Source organism: Hemitrygon akajei, chromosome 22 (assembly GCF_048418815.1).
Source record: "Hemitrygon akajei chromosome 22, sHemAka1.3, whole genome shotgun sequence".
Lineage (NCBI taxonomy): Eukaryota > Metazoa > Chordata > Chondrichthyes > Myliobatiformes > Dasyatidae > Hemitrygon > Hemitrygon akajei.
The window spans coordinates 24,258,020-24,266,130 of record NC_133145.1 but is presented as its reverse complement, the minus strand read 5'-3'; positions in this window follow the sequence as shown (position 1 = coordinate 24,266,130).

The following is an 8,111-nucleotide window of genomic DNA, read 5'->3' as shown; positions in this document are numbered from 1 at the left end:
GAGTTCAGCTCCTAATTACCCAATTGATAGAACCATACCATAACTACTATCCTACCATCACTGACCCGCCAGTAAAGATCAGCATAAAGCAGATCAGATGATAATGCTTAAAATGAATACGGAGGCAACGAGGAGCAAGTCTTTGGAGGAATTTATGAAAGGGCAAAAATTTTTGGGATATGTCATTAACTAACCAGACTCAGGTGACAGTAGCAAGCACAAGAATGATGGGTGAAAGTTGACGGGTTAGAACCTGGCCATCAGAAATTCAGATGATTTCAAATTTATGATCAGTAGGGCACACAGTGGCCAGAATAGTCAAATGTACAAGTAAAAATGGCATGGGTCACTTTTGCAGCAGGTAATGTGCCTTACAGCAGACAGTGGGTAATATTACAGAAATAGTAATTAATTATGCTTCACATATGTGATCTGAAGATCATTGTGTATTCAAATAGAACAACAAAGCTGCTAAGAGTCTGGTTTAAACCAGTGGAAGGAAGAGAATGGTATTGGTGATGAGGATTATAGTTTGACAGAGCAACTGAAGACAATGCTTTTGGTCTTCCCAATATTTAATAGGAGTAAATTTATTTTCATTGGTCTTTTCAGACATTCAGACATTTTCAGTGTCTGTTCAGATGATATTGCCAAAGGCTACCATATCATTGAGAAACAGGAGGGGCATGAGGACACATACACGAAAACACAAGTAAATAGGAGAGGAACAGAGTACCTGGCCCTTTCAAATCAGCCTAATCATTCAATATTATCATGACTAATCCGCCTTGGACTTGATACTTCTCCTGTGCCAGTACCCCATAACCTTCAGTTCTCTGATGTTTCAAAAAGATATCTGCTCCTTTTATAAAAACCTCCAGTGAATTAGCTTTCCAACCCTCCAGAGTAGAGAATTCTACAGGTACACTAGCTTCTGAGAGAAAATAATACTTGGGGAATATGCACCATTGCAAAATTAGAAAGAAAAATATGGATCCAAACCCTGAGAATAGTAAAATTATGAAAAAAAAAACAAATAATTGAGGATGACCCAGTTTTGGTAAGATGCGTAACTTATTTATTTACTAAAATAACCCTCATTTCAATTTTAACCCTCATGCCAATCACTCAGCTTTCCCACACAACTAGATTACAAGTAAAATTGTATCATTGACATTCTCCATATGAAATCCAAATTTCAGTTGATAGATAGCTGCTACTAAAAGAATTAAATCTGTAAAATAATAATTTATTTTTAAATACGGTTGATGAAGAAATATGCAAATCTTGAAAAATTATTATTGAAACCAATTTAAAAGTCATTACTGATTTTAAAGGGCTGTCAGTTTTGCTTTATCTCTCTGATAATAAATTCCGCCTTACATTAAGTTCGACAAGTGATAAGCATTCTCAGGATTATATTGTTATAACTGTTATATGGAAATAATATACATTATTGTCAAGTCAAGCTTGAGTTGAGCTTATTGCCCTGTGCATTAGTATGCTGGGGTACAGAACAATGAAAACCCTGCTTGCAGCAGCATCATAGATGTCACATAGAATATAAGTTATACATAAAAGTATACCATGCAGTGAAAAAAAGACCATGAAAAAACAAAACCATATTGCAAAAGAAAACAAAGACGTGACTAAATATTATAACCTTGCTTGAGCTCTCAGGTCTCCTTCTGCCGGTCTCTTACATTTAAACGATCTCCTTCAAAAGGTAAGTGGCAGGTCAGCTGTTTTTAAATTATGCTCCTAAATTGTGGAACTCAGTACGTAAGGGATGCAGACTCAGCTGGCACTTTTAAACACCAGCACAAAACCTGTTCATTTAATCTTGTTTTTAACAAACATCTTTTTGTCTTTTATTTTCATATTTGCTCTTTATCCCATTGTAAAGCACTTTGAACTGTATCGTTTGTATGAAGAGTGCTCTTTAAATAAGATATTATTATCAGTATTATTATTATTAACAGAAAGGTCATGGTAGTCCAAAAGGTGGTCTGTAGTTTTCCTTTGCTAAGGTAGGTTTAGGATTGAGCAAATTGGTTGAAGAATCTGATGGTTGTAGAATAGTAACTGTTCCTGACCTAGTGGAATGGGATTTCAGGCTTCATCAGTACAAATTCTCGATTTCAGACTTAACTTTACTGAAAGGAACCAATGGGAGGACCATTCTGTCCTACAAAGAGCCAATATCAAGTTCATTTATAAAAGTAAACCGCGGGTTACTGCATACAAGTAGAAATTAGATTAGCAATCTTTGTTTCAGTCTTTTTTGGGGCCACTTCCCTCAACACTCTCTTACAGCTACTTTGGTACTCGGAGAACCTCTCAAGGAGTACCTTTGCAGGAAAGCAACATCTTCCATGATCCAGACTGTACTCATTTCTCACTGCTGCCATCAGGAAAAAAGTACAAGAGTCTTAGGTCCCACACCATTAGTCTGAGGAACAGTTATTACCTCTCAATCATCAGGCTCCTGAATCAGAGTAGTTAACTTCACTCACCTCAACACCAAACTGCTTCCACAGCCTATAGCTTCACTTTCAAAGGTGCTACACCTCATGTTCTCAATGTTAATTACAGTACTTATTTATTATTATATTTCTATTTTTTCTCAGCTCAAGCTGGTAAAACCTGAGATATGGGCATAGATAAGCACACCCATTTCTCAATTGCTAGGAACTTTTAGACTTTTCAAGCGGTGTTTGGTTTACATAAATATTGCTGTGTAGACCTAATTGTTTAATGCCACTGTGTAGTGACTTTAGGATGATGAAAGTTGTAGATGTTACTATTGGATCAATGCATACCCTGTTCATGCTCCATAGTCTTACAATTTCCTTTTAGTTCAGCATATTTCTGGTGTTTTTCACATTGATTTATGTAAGTTGTGTGTGTTCGGAATGCCTGTATCTATTAAATAAGTTGTTCTTGTTTGTGTATCCTGTAATATTATATCCAGATGGTTAGTAAGGATTGTCCTATCTGTAATAATGGATCAGTCGTGATATAATTTGTAGGATGCTGACTCTAAAGCTAGATCAAGCTTGTATTTATAGTAAGGTATGGCATCTTTTATGAGTTGTATTTTAAAGGTTTTGGTGAATGATGTTTGCCACTTGATTGTGCTTGTGTAAGTAATCAGATAGAGTTAAACTGCTGTCGGATCCTGTAATGTGGTTAGATTTTTCCTGGTTTCTCTTGACATTTTCTGCATTTTTTATCTATTATCTTGAGTTTGTTGGTTTTTTTGTTATGCATTTTGATATATGTTGTGTTAAACACCCGGTCCTGTATTGCCACATGAAACCCCTCTGTTTCTGGAAAGAGGTCTCCAACTCTGAGCCAGGCATTCAAAGCTTCTTTGTCGACACCTAGCCTGCTCAGATCATGGGGATATCTTCCATGGAGACTCATGCACTTTCAGTGGTAAACATTTTCTTCAATAGTGAAACTTCCTTTATTTTTCCGGGTTGTGCTATCTTTTAAGTTTAGTAGTGTGCACTTCTTCTCAGAATTGCATATGCTTGCACAGAGTGCTGAATCCTGTTTTTGTTGGAATTTTATCTGACTGTTGTGTGATTTTTTTTTTAATGTCTGGTATTCCTCTTCCTCCTTCTGTCCCAGTGGTGTTACTCTAAGTGTGCATAGTGTTTTCTAAAATTTATCATTTCAGTTCTTATTTTCCTTTGTAAATTTTCCAGATTGGTTTGGAACCAAGATATTATGCCAAAAGAATATGTTAATATAGATATAGCAAAAGCATTTATTTCCTTTGTTCTATTTTTACTATTAAGCTCTGTTTGCCAGATTTTGTTCTGATCTGGTTGTTAATAGAAGGGTGATTATAGTACACCAATGTTTCACCAAATGTTGCAGGAAGTTCACAAATATTGGGCGTAGTTTATAGATAATAAGAACTTCTATTAACCAAGAGCGTGGGGCAGAATCAAATGCTTTTAGGTAGTCAATATAACAAATGAAAGATCTCTGCTTTTCCTCCTGGCTTGATTTAGAATTACTGAACCAGTTGTTCTTTACATCCTTTCATACCCTTACGTCATCCTTTCTGCTCTCCTGTATGTATATTGTTGTTTCCTAAGTGAGTGGTGATTAGCTGTGAGACATATGATGATATAATGTTATCAAATAATAGGACAATACTTTGATGTGATTTCTTTTAGATAAGAAAATTATTATTATTATTATGTTTTTTTCTTTTTTATATTTGCATGATTTGTTACCTTTTGCACATTGGCTGTTTACTTGTTCATTTTTTTCATTGATTCTATTGTGTTTCTTTGATTTACTGTGAATGCCAACAAGGAGCTTGTACATTCTCCCCATGACCATGTGGATTTCCTCTGGATGATCCGGTTTCCTCCCACATTCCAAAGATATGCCAGTTGGTAGGTTAGTTGGTCATTGTAAATTGTCCCATGATTAGGCTGGGATTAAACTGGGGGTTTGCTGGGTGGGGAAGATCAAAAGACTGGAAGGGCCAACTCCATACTGTATGTCAATAAATAAATAAAATTAATCACACATCACATAGATTGTGTGTGTGTGTGTGTTTGTGCTTTGATAATAAATTTACTTTGAACTTTAAGTTTGGGAGGATGTAAGAACATAAGAAATAGGAGCAAGCGTAGGCCATCTGGCCCATTGAGCCTGCTCTGTCATTCAATAAGATCATGGCTGATCTGGCCATGGACTCACCTCCATCTACCTGCCTTTTCCCCATAACCCTTAGTTCCCCTACTGTGCAAAAATCTATCCACCCTTGGCTTAAATATATTTACTGAGGGAGCCTCCATTGCTTCATTGGGCAAAGAATTCCACAGATTCACCATTCTCTGGAAAAGGCAGTTCCTCCATATCTCTGTCCTAAATCCACTCCCCCGAATCTTGAGACAATGTCCCCTAGTTCTAGTCTCACTGACCTGTGGAAACCACTTTCCTACCTTATCTATCCATTTCATAATTTTATATGTTTCTATAAGATCTCCTCTCATTCTTCTGAATTCTTGTGAGCACAGTCCCAGGCAACTCAATATCTCTTCATAGTCTCATCTCTGGAATCAACCTGATGAACCGCCTCCAAAGCCAGTACATCTTTCCTCAAGTATGAAGACCAGAACTGCACACAGAACTCCAGATGCAGTCTCACCAGTGCCCTGTACAGTTGCAGCATAACCTCCCTGGTCTTAAATTCAATCTCTCTAACAATGAAGGCCAACATTCCATTTGCTTCTTGATGGTCTGCTGCACCTGCAAACCAACCTTTTGGGATTCGTGCACAAGCACTCCCAAGTCCCTCTGCACAGTAGCATGTTGCAATAACTTACCACTTAAATAATCTGATCTTCCATTTTTTCCTTCCAAACTGGAAGACCTCACGTTTACCAACATCGTACTCTATTGGCCGGACCCTTGCCCATTCACTTAACCTATCTAGATCTCTCTTCATAGCTTTTGCACAATTTGCTTTTCCACTCAATTTAGTGTCATCAGCAACATTGGATACATTACACTCACTTCCCTCTTCCAGGTTGTTAATGTGTATCGTGAACAGTTGCAGGCCCAGCACTGACCTGTGTGACACACCGCTCACCATTGATTGCCAACCAGAGTAACACCCATGTATCCCAACTCTCTGCTTTCTATTAGTTAACCAATTCTCTATCCATGCTAATACATCACCCCCAACTCTATGCATCCTTATCTTATTAGTAAATCTTTTATGTGGCACCATATCAAACGCCTTCTGGAAATGGACAGGACCAGATCTAAGATAGCATGTTCCTTTGTAGGTTCAGTAACATGCTGTTCAAGAAAGCTACCATGGATGCATTCTATGAAGTCCCCCTCAAGACTGCCTTGACCAACTTGATTCACCCAATCTATGTGCAAGTTAAAGATCCCCATGATACTGCTGCTCCATTCTTACATGCCTCAGATATTTCTCTGTGCCGGTGCCACTGTAATTTTATTATTCAGTGGCCGATAGACATCTCCCACCAGTGGCTTTTTCCCTTAACTATTCCTAATCTTTACCCAGATGGAGTCAACATTCTGCTTCTTAGATCTTATATCGTCTCTCACTACTGCCCTGATCTCATCTTTACTAAGAGTGCTACCCCACCTCCCTTACTTTCCAGCCTACCCTTCTGTATTACCTGATATCCTTGGATATTTAATTCCCAGTCCTCTCCATCCTGCAACCACATTTCTGTAATGTCCACTAAATCATACTGTTTTGTACTGATCTGTGCCACAAGCTCACAGACTTTCTTTTGAATATTATGGGCATTCAAATAAAGTGCCCTTATACTCATTGTGCTTTTAAAATTTTGTAATCTTTTTCTCTTTTGCAGTTGACTTTTCTTCACTCCACTCTTCTCTTTTTTATCTTTTGCTTTTACTTTATCTTTATCCACAATTTTCTCTTTTACTTTGTCCATACTTCTCCAACCTGTTGAACCCACCCCCCCTACTATTTAGTTTAAAGCCCTATCCACAGTCTTAGTTATGAGATTTGCTAGGATCCAGATCCCAACATGGTACAGGTGGAACCTATCCCATTGGTACAGCTTCCTCCTTCCCAATACTGGTGCTAATTTCCCATGAATTCAAACCCACTTCTCCTACACCAATCCTTGAGCCATGCATTTAACTCTCTAATCTTCTTGACTCTATGCCAATTTGCACGTGACTCAGGGAGTAATCCAGAAATTACTACCTTTTTGGTTCTGCTTTTTAATTTAGTCCCTATTTATCAAATTCCTCCAGCAGAACCTCATTCCTCATTCTACCTGTGTAGTTGGTACCCACATGGACCACGACAACTGGATCTTTTCCCTCCCAGTGCAAATTCCTCTGCAGGTCAGATAAGATGTCCCAAACCCAGGCACCAGGCAGGCAACACAACTATTAGGATGCTCTATCCTCAACAACAGAGAACTCTGGCTATTCCTTTGACTATACTATCCCCAATTACCATTACAAGATATTGTGAATTATCATATTAAATAAGCATAGTGAATACATAGAGAAGAGGTTAACCCCTTTAAAAAGTGAAAAATTCTCCAAGCCCTGATAAAATGTATCCCAGGTTGTTAACATAGGCATTGCAGAGGATCCAATCATTATTTAGCACTTGTCCCTTATTATCATAGTGATGCCAAAGGATTGGTGGATGGCTATATTATGTCATATTTTAAAATGGAGAAAGGAATGAAGTGATCATAGGCAGTTATTTACCCCTAGTAGTGAGCAACTTACTGGAAGTAGTTTGGAGGAACAGTATGATTCTTTGTTTAGAAAGGCATAGGTTAGTTTGTGATGGTCAGTGGGGATTTGACAAGGATCATTCCTGTCAGACTTACAATTGTTCTTTCTGAGGAGGTAACAAGATGGATAAATGAGGACAATATTTTTTAAATAAACTGTATGGATTTCAGCAAGTTTTTTAACAAGTTGCTTTGACTGATTGGTCAAAGAATTTGGTAAAATCTTATTGCATCCAAGAGAGACTGCCAACAAGGTTACAAATTTGGCTCAGTGGCTGGAAGAACAAGATAATGGTTGACTGCTTTTTGTGATTGGAATGCCCTTGCCAGAGCATTTCTATATGGCTCAATAGTCAGTTCCTTTCTTTTTAGGATATATATTAATGACTTAGTGTTAACAGCAGTGGGGCAGTGTAGGAACTGTAGGCAATGTCACATGACTACAAAGCCAACAAACTGCTGATCAAGGATCTGAGAAAGTCAAGCAGAATCTGTGGAGACAGTTGATGTTTTACATCAAGACTCTGAGTTCCTTTGGTAGTTTTTTTTTTCTCTCAAGATTACAGCATTTGCAGTTGTGTCTCAGTACTATGGCATACAATTCTGTACTGCACAGTTCCAGAGAGATGTGATGGTACCGAGGAAGGTACAGAGGCGATTTAGAAGGCTGGTGCCAAGAACTGAGCATTTTAGCAATGTAGAAAGGCTGGATGAAAGCACAAGAAGTTAAAGCCATTCAACAGGGAACTATCTATGGAAAATAAAACAGGCCCCATGTTTCAGGACGAAAGGTCTTCTGTCAATTTT